Below are 11,450 nucleotides of genomic sequence, written 5' to 3' on the forward strand. Positions count from 1 at the left end.
GTTAAATGTTGAAATAAGCTGCAGTTCAGAGCATCCAGGGCAGGGATGGGTTTGGAGATGTCTGTGAGCCACTACTGACGCGAGTCTTTCGGGGATGTTGGCTAAGCAGTTGCTTCTCTGTGTACAGAAACACATGTCTTTCCATGCAAAGTTTCGGGGGTCCTAGAGGGCTTTAGGAGTAATTGCTTTCTCAAGGGACACAGTGCTAAAGAGGGTAATGACTTCAGCATGTGAAACAAGCAAAGTAGAAAAGACAATGGACGCCGTGACAACGGGGCCCAAGCACGCCTCTGGCCGTCAGTGCTTAGAGAAGAAGGATCTGTGGTGATTTGTAATTATAAGTTTGCAAATAACGCCTACTTTGTTTTTGAGAAGTACATAAATAAAAATGTTTCTTAAAATGACTTTAAAACAGCCCCCCATCCTTCCATTTGGCCTTTTCATGCAATGTTTTGTTTCTAAATTGAGGGCTTCTGTTAAATCAGTTTATTGCGCCTTTGTCCGATGTGAAAGATCCAGATATCTTCCTTTGAGGTAGTGTTTCTTTTGCAAGTGTATCACAATTTCCCTGTGCTCAAACCACAACTTTCTGTCTCTGGGAAGGTGTGATTTCCCTCCTACTCCTAAGGACAGCCGGATAAGTGCCTGTGTGCAATGTCGGTAAGTGCCTGTTGTACAGCTGCCTGCAGAGGCATCTCTCATCCTTGTCTGTGCCATTCTGTGAACTTCTTTTTAAAAAATTTAATGTTTTACTTTTTTTTTTAAATTTAGAAGCTGAGACGTTTCTCCTCACAATCTCACTTAAGCACCAGTTCATGCAGGGAGTCTCTTAAAATTAATTTTTTAAGTGGTAGACACAAACCAGACTACCTATTCCCTCATGAGAAGAGCTTAAATTGTCTTCGACATTTCAGTGCTTAATTAATACTCTTGACACAATTTATTTGTGGAGACTGAACATGCACAGGGGGTGAAGCACCATTATGTGGTATGTTCTACCTCAGGGTGCGTAAAGGGTTGCATCACAACTCCACTTCCTCTGCTCTATCTGGAAGATCCAAAGCAAAATTGGTACAATCAAATAACAAAAACACCTCCTTTCTGCTTGTTATTTTGGGACTAACTCTGCCTGCGTCCTTAGATGGGGGGTGGGACAACAGCTGGCAACTCCTGACCATAGTATCTGTTTTGCGGAATCAAGAAGAGTATTTTAAAGCTGCTGTAAAGTAGGCTAAAGAAATGAATGAAAAAACAATGCTTTCCCAAGAGAAACTTTTATAACCCTTTCTCTCCCAACCCAAGTATGGCCGTTTTCACACATATTACCTGACACCGGAACTTCGCGCAAAACACCCGGAAGTCAGCGTTGTCTTGCGCGAAATTGCTCCAGGAAGACATGATTTCGTGCAAAACTCCCAGATAGCAGCATCTTCCTGGCGTGATTTCGTGTGAGAAGACGCTGTATTCTGGGTGATTTGCGCGATGTTCTGGCGGCAGGTAAGACGGGTGAAAATGGCCTATTTCTGTTTTTGTTATAACATGAATGAATTAGAGAAGAATGGCCATTTTTCAGTTTAGAAGCTTTTATTTATAACGAACACCTTCCTTGAATAAACAAGTAACTTTCACCCTTGCCTTCTGGCCCTTTAATTCTGGGGTGAGAATGGGGGGTTTGGGGTCAAATTCACCCGATGCGCTTCACTGTCAAACGTTCTGATCGTGACATCCAGGGCTTTTTTTCTGGGGAAAGAGGTGGGGGAATTCAGTGGTGGAACTCAAGACCACACAATGATGTCACTTTGGGTCAGGGGGGAGTTTTTTAAAGTTTAAATTGCCCTCAGCGAAAATGGTCACATGGCTGGTGGCCTCGCCCCCTGATCTCCAGACAGAGGGGAGTTTAGATTGCCCTCCACGCCGCTCGGCGGCACAGAGGGCGATCTAAACTCCTCTATGTCTGGAGATCAGGGGGCGGGGCCACTGGCCATGTGACCATTTTCAAGAGGTGCCGGAACTTCGTTCCACCGTGTTCCTGCTGAAAAAAAGCCCTGACTACATCACATTAGCACAACTGCTGGGGTGGGGCTTCTGATGGCCATGATTTAATATGGATTAAATTCAAGTGTGCACAAACCCAGCTTACCCCCAGGGCTGTGCACATACCTCACTCTTCCCTTGTATGGAGTACGAGGAAGGAACTAGCCAGTTCCCCATGACCTAGAAATGCAGATGTGTGGGTTCACCTGCTGAGATTTTGGACCTCGATTGAAACTTCATGAGGTGAAACGAACCCTTGGCATGAAGGAAAAAGAAACACATTCCATGGCTCCATTTGGTGTGCCTGAGGTGATGGGTTCTCTCTAGCTCTCAAGTTGTTATAATAATGATAATGTTAACAACAACAACAACTGTGCTTATATGCCACTGTTGTAGACAGATTAGTGCCTCACTCAAAGCAGTGAACAAGTTAGTGTTTTTATTATCCCCACAATACAGCTGGGGAGCTGGGGCTGAGAGAATGGGCTTACCCAAGGCCACCTGCTGAGCTCATGGCAGTAGTGGGACTTGAACCAGTAGAGTGCTGATTCACAGCCGAATCACTTAACCACTGTGCTACAGCAGCTCTCTGATTTTAGATTTAGCAGTGCAGTAGTGTCCTAATAAAACAATGAAACATGGCCCGAATGGAGTGACTGGTCCTGATGAAGAATTCTGTGAAACTGCAAAACTTGCCACATGCTTAACTGATTTGTCAAAATAGACAATCTCATTCGAACTATCATGCCGTTTCTGTGGCCATCATCCATACGAGAAACTGAGGATGGGATGTTTGTTATCCTCTGCATGGACCTGTGCCCCTCTCAGGGAGGTTTCTACACAGATCGTATTTTCTTTACCCTCACAGCTGGGGTCGAGGAAAGAGTTTCGTACTTTTTTTTAAAACTCTTCCTGTTTTCATAATTTTTTTTTGCACCATCTCTATGAATAATCCACATTCTACAGGCCATTTTATAGCCACCTATAAAAGCAATACCCTACACTGGTCCAGCCAAAACACATGAGGCTGGCCAAGCACCGTGAGGCTTACAGCCAAAAAACATGGCTGAACATGAGGAAGCTTTAAACCGATTGGTTGGCCTGCTCCTTGTTTTGTTAAGGAAGACTTAAAGGTGAGGAATGGCTGGGGTCAGGAGGGTCAGCCATCTGGCGAAACCAGTTGGCTTCCTTCTGTGAGTGTTTTCCCAATGCTGTGGTGATGGAGAGAATGAGGTAAAAGAGACTCAGGCCATAGGACCTCAGCTGTCCCTGTTGACTCCACTTCATAGCTCAACTATGCTTTCCCAGACCCTCCGCTTGTGATCTATCGAAATCTCCCTGCTGTTAGTGACTTCCTTGCAAGGGGCTGCATCTGTGCACGCACATCACGGCTGAGCTCTTGAGGACGAAGCCATGAGGAGTTGACAGAGTTATCAATATTTCACAAGGTGTGGATGAAACAACACAGGTGGGGAGCAAGAATCTACTAGGAGAGGTCCTTGTGAGAATGAATGTTTGTGCATGGCCTTTTGCAACCCAATATGAAACACAGTTTGGCTCTTGTACAGATGACCTCCAGTACCAAGGCTGAATCTACATTACCTCGGTGCGTCCCGGTGTTGCACTAAATGTTCGCTAAACACCCGGAAGTATAGCGTCTTTCAAGCACGATTTCTGAATCGCACTAGAAAGACACTATACTTCCGGGTGTTTAGCGAACATTTAGTGCAACACCGGGACGCGCCGAGGTAATGTGGATTCAGCCCAAGCCTGGACTCTTTTTAATGGAACATGACGTTCTCGGGGGTTGGGTCAACCCAACTCTATGTCTGAATACAGCTCTGGCCCAAATGTTTGAGTCTGAACACAAGGTACTCATGTCCTAAAACAGTGGCATCAAAACTACTTACATGATTTAATTGTTCTTTTGTTCTTTGTTCTTTTGTTCATGGGTCTGCCTCAGAGTTTTGCTGATTTTTCGGGTTCTGCTCTTTGTTTTTCCTTGGTTGCCTTTGCTGTCTCACATACTGCAGCCTCATTTCCATTAAATCTTGTCAGCATTCCGTGTGGTTTTTTTTTGATGACATCACACTGCTAGGAATCACTGAAAACTCTATGGTACAACCGTAATGTTTTCAACAATTCAGAGAAAGGACTGACATCACTGTCACGGTTTCCCAAAAGTGACATCAAGCCCTCACTGACAACTGCCCCACTATGTCCTTGCCCCGTTGTCTCACAGGTCTGGCAATCCTACCTCAAACAGATGTGAAGTCCTATGCCTGAGAGCCAGCTATGCAAAGCTGCCCAGTTCTGCCCTACTCTCTTCCCTTATATATAATCTGTGGATGTTCGCAGCTTAATTTGGAAAACTCCTACAAGTATCTGGTCCCTATGTTGGAAAACCCAACATGGAATACATTCCCTCTGGAGCCTCAGCAGCCTATATTAAGCAACAGGCCAAATTTTTTTACCAAAGTTTTAACGGTTTTTTTTAATTGTTTAATGGTCTGCTTTTAGTTCATTCTGTTTTATGGATATTTTTATGCTGTTTTTATGGGGGGTTTGCTTGTTTTAACATTGACTGCTCAGATTGCTGTTTTTATGGTTTTATGGTATTTTCATTTGTGAGATGCCTTGAGCAGTCTCTGGGGAAGCAGCATATAAACTCCCAAAAGAAAATAATTTGCCGTTTATGAAAATGTTTTCCTTGCTGCCAATTTTTTTTTTAATCTTTTATTCAAAACTACCGGGGAGAGAGTACTATGTTCCAAGATGGGCATACAAAAGTATTTCCTTCATGGAACACATAATTCCGCTATGGAATTAATTGATACAAGATGTCATGGTAGTTAGTAGAAACTGCCTTTAAAAAGGGTAATTTGTCGTGTTCGTGAAGAATTGCTCCATCAACGGGTTTTAACTAAATGGAGCTTCCATTTTTAGAGGCAGAATACCTCCATGTGTGTAAGGCCAAGCACCAGGGAAGGCTGGCAGGCTTCAACAAAGGCAACAAACAAATTAGACTTTAACTAAACAAGTCAATGCTTACATTCTCATAGTATCTTACCACCTTGAATCTCTGCGCCCATCCCAGAATCTAACCCCAGATTTTCTTTTCCTCCTTCAATTCAAGTGAAGACGGCTCAATGTGTGAAATTTTCCATCATCCCTAAGAGACCTTGGGCTGGTGCTGCCCCCTAATAGAGTAATAAACCACAAAGCCTTTGTAAAAGCACATTCTGTATTTATACAACAGGCCGTGTATACAAGGGATTAAAATAAACCATTTATTCCTTCATCTTGGACAAATCACATTATCCAGAAACTCCAAGGAGCAAAGCTTTCTGTTGTCAAAATAAACACTGGCCTGTCCCCCCCCTCCCCCTTCAAGAACCCACGCAATGTGAAATAAATGGCTTCGGCCTACCAGAAGCACAGCATGTTCTGAGGAGAATTAATGGTCATAACCCATTGTGGGGTCCAAGACTCTGGGAAGAGGGTGGGGGGAAATGGGCTTTTAGATTTGATTCCTTTCATTATTGCCGTCATTGTTTTGCTCTTCTTATATAATCTAGTTTTCCCCCTGAATGGCTAGTGATTCCAAGTGCTTCAATGCGCAAGTTTCAGAGGAGACACCACTTGCCAACTTCTCTTGTTCATTTTGGAAAATGGAAATTCTTTCAGAAAATGGTGTCAAACCACCTACTTGAAGAATTCTGTCAGGGATAGCTGACGCTCACCTCTGTGAGATTTTTCTGCTCAACACCACTAGGGACTGCCTCTCCTAATATACCACCACCACCACTCCACACTAGAGATGGGCACAAACAGCAATATGAACCAAAAAAAAGTCATGAACAGCCCAATCTGCTGTTCACGAACAAGCTGTTCCTAAATGAACAGGTAGTCGTTGCAAGCCTCGTTCATTGCTGTTCATCAAGCCAGACAGTCTGGCACCTGCAATCAATTCCCTTGGCAACTTAGGCAGGGATTGTCTGAACTCTGTCTGGACTCCTGCTGTTGCCCTGGAAATCCCAATCTAAGACCAATTTAGCTTGATGGGCAGGTCTTCCTTTCAAGTGTGGAGCTCCAAATTTGTTACAACAAGGGAGCAAAGACCAGGAGGGAGGGGGGCTCCCAGCTCTGACTTTGCAGACCGTGGAGAGACAGTTGCTGTTGGCATTTTTATAGAGAGAGTGCATCGGAGCTTGAATTTTCTTTGTGTGTGGTGGGATAGGGATCTACCCTTCAAGTTCCAGGGCTGCTGCCAGGCTCTGGGGCCAAGCTATTATTTATTATTGGTACCTTTCCTGGTGCCTGCTCAGGTCAGGTTTCTGGGAGTGGTGCAGTAGGGGTCTTGACTTGGATGATGGCTGGAGGAGAGCCTGCTGGCCCCCACAAACAGCCAACCACGAACATGTTCATGAACAGGGCCATGTTCGTGAGTCCCTGTTCGTGGATGGCAACAAACAACAAACATCATGTTAATTTTTTTTTCTGTTCGTGCCCATCACACGCACCAGCAGCTTTGGTCAGCTCATTGCTTGTTGTTAGAGGGATTCTTCTTTTGATAGGTTGTTGGGTATCTGACAAAGAGAGCTTTGACTCTCAAAATCTCATCTCCTGGAAAATCTTGTTGGTCTTCAAGATGCCACCAGACTTGAATCTTGTTCTTCTGCTGCAAACCAACACAGCTACCCAGGGCTTTTTTTCAGCGGGAACACGGTGGAACGGAGTTCCAGCACTTCTTGGAAATGGTCACATGGTTGGTGGCCCCGCCCCCTGATCGCCAGACAGAGGGGAGTTTAGATTGCTCTCCGCGTCACTGGAGCAGCATGGAGGGCGATCTAAACTCCCCTCTGTCTGGAGGTCAGGGGGCAGGGCCACCGGCCACGTGACCATTTTCACCTAGGGCAATTTAAACTTTAAAAAACTCCCCCTTGTTCCAGCTGACCCAAAGTGACGTCATTGTGCAGTGCTGAGTTCCACCACTGAGTTCCACCACCTCTTTTCCCAGAAAAAAAGCCCTGCAGCTACCCAGCTGAAACCAACTTCTCTCAGATAGCCCCTGCCTGTAAATCTATTTTATTCCAGTAAAATCTGGGGTTTATTGGCAGTTTAGGTAGTTGAAAACTGCACTGTTATAAGGATGGATGAGGATCTTGAGGACTTGGGAGGGAGGATCATGCAAGGCTGAACTATTTTTAGTTGTATTTTGTTTGTATTTTGGGTGGTCACTACAATGATACTTTATAGCTGTTGAGTATTGTTTTAAGAATGTTGTTTAATGGTGTTTAAGTTTCTGAAAGCTGTTTTGTGCTTTGAAGTAGCAGGGTAAAAATATAAATAAATAAAATAGGGATCTCCTAAGAGGCTGGGTGGGTGTCAGGCTCTTCTGGGAGCGTAGATCACAAATGAAGGCCTTTGGCCTGTTATCCAGAAATGGCAGTTAATGTGAGGAAAAACCATCATTCAGGGAGACACAACTTATGAGGCACGAGCTGCTGGGAAGTTCTCCAACTGCATTAAAGTGAAGAGCTGCCCAGCAACCTGTTCTTTTTCATTTATTATTTAACCATTTATAGATCTGCCTTTCTGCCCGAAACTAGGACCCAAGGAGGGTAGCGAGTTGCAACAATTAAACCAATACACACTGTCTTTTAGGTACCAGGCTAGAGTTGCCAGGTTCGCTTGTGGGGGCAGGGGATCCCTCGCTCCCACCCTCTACCCCCCAACACCACTCACCTTGCCATTAGGGGGGAAAGGCGGGGGAACAGGCCTCCTAGGTGTGCTCCTGGTGCGGTGCGAGGACATCACTCCCAGGCAGGGTTGCCAGACCCCCGCCAGGCCCAATCCGGACTGAATCTGGCCTGATTTGGGCCCCCCATGGAACACTTTTGGGGGCGGCTGAGGCCTATGCAATGATATCACTTCCTGGAAGTGACACCATCATGTGGGTCCAGGAGTGCACATGCGCGACTGTCAACAAAGAAGGTATATGCCAGGTTGCCCACCTCCTGCCGGGAGGACAGGGCAACCTGACAACCCTACTCCCAGAAGTGATGTCATCAAGTAGGCCCCAGGAGTAGGGTTGCCAGGTCTCCTTATTCTCCCCGAGTCCTGGTGGGAGGGGCGACCTGGCATTCACCTTTGTTGCTATCTTCACACATGCGCACTCTCAGGGCCCGGGAACACTCCCGCATTTTGCAGCGGGCCAATCTGGGATCCAGTCAGTCTGCTGTGAAGCATGGGAGCACTCCCAGGGCGGTGCAATGATGTCACTCCCATTCACCGTGTGAATGGTGGCAGGGGGTGCAGAAAGTGGGAACGAAGAATCCTTCACCACCACCAGAGGACCTGGGATCCTTACCCAGAGCACTCTGTGCTTCACACCGGGCCAATTTGGGGCTTAAATTGGCCTGGTCCGAAGCACGGGAGTTGTCGTGGACTAGGCTAGCCCAAGCAGAGTAGTCCAAGTCCAGTCCACAGTAAATGCACTAATTCAAAGCCAGGGGAGAGTTCGGAATTCAAAAGCCCAGTCCAGTCCGAAACCAGAGCACGAATGCAGGTGTGTCTCCAGAATCCAAAAAGCCAAGTCAAGTCCAGTCTGAGGCCAGTTTCCGATAGCATCAAGTCTATGTGCAGGCAAGGGCAGGGTACAGGGTTCATGGAAGTGGTTGCAGGCATTCAACACGTTGCTTCCACACCTGGCAGTTCCTCCAGACTGGCTTTTATAGCCAGGTGTGGTTTGCAGCCAGCTGCTGGGGCTCACTCCTGATGCTACTCATCCTTGCTCTCCAGCAACTGGTGTCAGCTCAGAAGGCGAGCACTGCGCCACCTCTCTTGCAGCTCTAACCTCTGTTTATGTCTGCGTCGCTCGTTAGGTGTGGGTGAACCTAGGGGAGTAGAAGCTCCTGGCTGGGCTTCCCCAGTGGTGTTGGAAATCCCTAGCTGAGCTTCCCCAGTGGTATTGGGGCTGGAGAGTGTTGGTGGCCCTGCCTCAGCTGCTGGCTATAAACTCTGATTAGCCAGCAGCTGTGGTTCCTGATCCCTGGCTTCTGCTGAGTCAAGGCCAGGCCTGGCCACACGGAGCTCCTCTTCTCCTGAGGAGTCATGGCTGTCTACACGAGGCTCCTCTCCTCTCGTGGAGTCCCCACTCTCACTGAGCTCAGATCGGTCCATGACAGGAGTGCTTCTGGGGCCCGTGCAATGACATCACTCCTGGAAATGAGGTCATTGCGCCACACCAGGAGCGCACACCTGCAAAGCACTCATATGTGGAAAAAAAACCCGGTGAGTGCTGGATCCCTCCCTCACATCAGGAGGGTAAGAGAACCTGGCAACCCTATACCAGGCTTACCTAAGGGTTTTATCTTTTCAGTTTCTATGGCAGAGCAAAGATTCAAACCCTATAACCATTATGCCATACAACTGAGACTGGGGAAATACAAGAGACAAAGGGTGGCACTCGGTAGGTCAGTATAAGAGTCTGGCTATGCCCAGAGAGGGAACCCCTAAAGGCACATAACCCTTCAGTTGAAGAGTGCCTGCTGCCCCTGTGCCCTAGTCCCATACTTTAACTACAGTGATTTTTTTACCATGCTGCAAAAATCAGGCTACATTTCCTTTGATGTTCCTCCCCTGCTATTTGGTCAATTGGAATTATTCTTAGTTTGTAATGATGTGCAGGCTTCATGATGCGCGCCATAGGAGGCCTCCCCCTAACCTCATCAGGAGCTGGCAGAGCAGGTTTTCAAACTGATCAGTGTCTCCCGACATCTGTGCCATCTTTCTGTTGCAAGTAGAAAAAGAGCTGTCCTGAGGCCCAGCAAGATTTCGGTCTGTGCCAAACATCATTTATTATTTTACTGGCCTTTGGCACTGCGCGCACACCCAGAACTGAAGGCCACATAAATCCCCACCTCTTCAGAGACCCCTAGATCAAGGTGGGGAAAACATAGCTTTCCTTCCAGTTATATTTCACTACAGATCTCTAGTCCTTCCCTCTTTTAAAATAAAAATGACAAGGTATAAAAGGCATTCAATGCAAAGCTGGGACCAGCTTTTCTCCCCAAGGTTCGAAATATATGGTACGCAACCAGACCCTAATTCCAGCCTGCTCTGAAAATTCCAAATTACATCACAACCACCTATTTTAAATGCCGTTAAAATTGGCTCTGCTCCCCTTGCAGTTTTACGTGTCATTGCATCCATTTGAAAGCAATGAGCGATCTGGCTTTATGCACATTTGAAAATCCCACTACACAACCTCCCCTGTTTTTCCAGATGGGTGTTTATAGGATCTTCCAGAATATTAATAATGGTAATGTCTGAATCCAGTGTCACTGCTGGAGATTTATAGCCAGACAGAGCGCCCAGTGAAAGCGATGAGTGAAGAAATGATTTATAATCTTATCTCTGGTAAATGATCTGGGCAAGAGAAATGCTGGAAGGCTGCCTAAATCGGCTTATTGGAAACTATTGTGTTGCGAGGACAGCCTGTGAAAAAACGTTTATTAACCGAAGAAAGGGTCAACCAGATACAGGCAGAAATGTGTGAAGTTAAACGTTTAACTAGTTCCAAGTTGATTTGGGGACTAGTATACTGCTGAGTGCTGCAGAGGATTGTGGCAAAATGGTTGAAAATGACAGCAATCTAACCATGCAGGCTCCAGAACTGCAGCATATCTGCCATAAAGCAACGGTTAAAATGCTGTAAAATGCAAGGGGGAAAGCCCTGAAACTCTCCAATAAGAGGACGAAGAAACAACATGAGGCCTGTTATCGTATTACCATTGAGCACCTAACTCTTCTCCTGTTCTTTCTCTGCTGCTCCTTATGAGGATGTGCACATGTGCAATGCCACAAAAAAAATCATCATCATTATTATATGGCTAATATTGCTCCATCAGTGTTCAACAACACACAAGTCAGGAAGGAATTAAGGCTGCCAGGTCCCCCAGTGGTAGCGGAGGATTCCCCCTTTCACCCTCCGCCCCCTGCCACCATTCACTCGGCTAGCAGGAGGAAAGACACGTGAACGGGCCTCCCGGGTGCGCTCCTCGGGGAACACGGCAACATCACTTCCTGGAAGTGACATCATCGCACTGCTCTGAGAGCACTCCCCTGCTTCACAACAAACCGATCTGGGCCCCAAACAGGCTGAATTGGGTCCATTTGAGGTCCAAATTAGCCTGCAGCAAAGCAATGCACTCCTCCTGCCTGGAAAGTGAGGGGACCTGGTAACCCTAGAAGGAATGCCGGCCCACAGGGGTCAAAGTAAATGTGACTTTGAAGAAAAAACTGTCAATATTTTGAATTAGGGCTGTCAGCTCTGGGCTCGGAATTTCCTCGAGATTTGGGGGTGAAGCCTGGGGAGGGCAGAGTTGGAGAGGGGTGGGACCTCCGAGGGT

The sequence above is a fragment of the Eublepharis macularius genome, chromosome 12, assembly GCF_028583425.1.
Source record: "Eublepharis macularius isolate TG4126 chromosome 12, MPM_Emac_v1.0, whole genome shotgun sequence".
In the NCBI taxonomy this organism is placed as follows: Eukaryota; Metazoa; Chordata; class Lepidosauria; order Squamata; family Eublepharidae; genus Eublepharis; species Eublepharis macularius.